Below are 758 nucleotides of genomic sequence, written 5' to 3' on the forward strand. Positions count from 1 at the left end.
ATGAAAATGATGATTTGGAAAAATATACATTAAGTTATTAGATGCATTCACTGTTAAGAACCTGCTGTATTATTTCCAAGAATTTCACACTCCACAATACATTTTCTCTCCTGTAAAATCCAAGAGGATAAGTTAGTCCTTATAGAACACCTACATCTCTGCGGTATTAAACAAAACAACAGTTCAAGTGTTTCTTTAAAAGCGAGATGTGCAGTACCTCAAGCTGCTGAGCTCTTGTTCCCACATTGCTTTCTGATGCTCTAACTGTGATTTGACTTCTTTGCTTTCTGACAGCTCTTTTTGTAGCCCACGAACCTTACTTTTCATTTTGTGATTTTTTTCTCTAAGTAGTTCACAGTGGCTTCTTTGAAAAGCTACTAATCTTTCACAGGAAAAAACTGCATCCCAAATTTTCAACAAGCTACCAGAATCTGCATGATGAACAAAACAAACAGTCTTATGGACTCTGTGGGAGAGGGAGAGGGTGGGAAGATTTGGGAGAATGGCATTGAAACATGTAAAATATCATGTAGGAAACGAGTTGCCAGTCCAGGTTCGATGCACGATGCTGGATGCTTGGGGCTGGTGCACTGGACGGCCCAGAGGGATGGTATGGGGAGGGAGGAGGGAGGAGGGTTCGGGATGGGGGAACACGATGGTATACCTGTGGCGGATTCATTTTGATATTTGGCAAAAACTAATACAATTATGTAAAAGTTAAAAATAAAATAAAAATTAAGAAAAAAAAAAAACAAAAA

General features: G+C 38.8%; 1 protein-coding gene across 1 annotated transcript in view; it reads right to left on the reverse strand.

The window, feature by feature from the left end:
- LOC104982717 (ankyrin repeat domain-containing protein 26-like) overlaps window positions 1-758 on the reverse strand; it is a 48,040-nt gene that overhangs the window by 28,147 nt on the left and 19,135 nt on the right. The gene's annotated exons all lie outside the window — the stretch shown is intronic.

The sequence above is a fragment of the Bison bison genome, unplaced genomic scaffold (assembly GCF_000754665.1).
Source record: "Bison bison bison isolate TAMUID 2011002044 unplaced genomic scaffold, Bison_UMD1.0 scf7180017864538, whole genome shotgun sequence".
Lineage (NCBI taxonomy): Eukaryota > Metazoa > Chordata > Mammalia > Artiodactyla > Bovidae > Bison > Bison bison.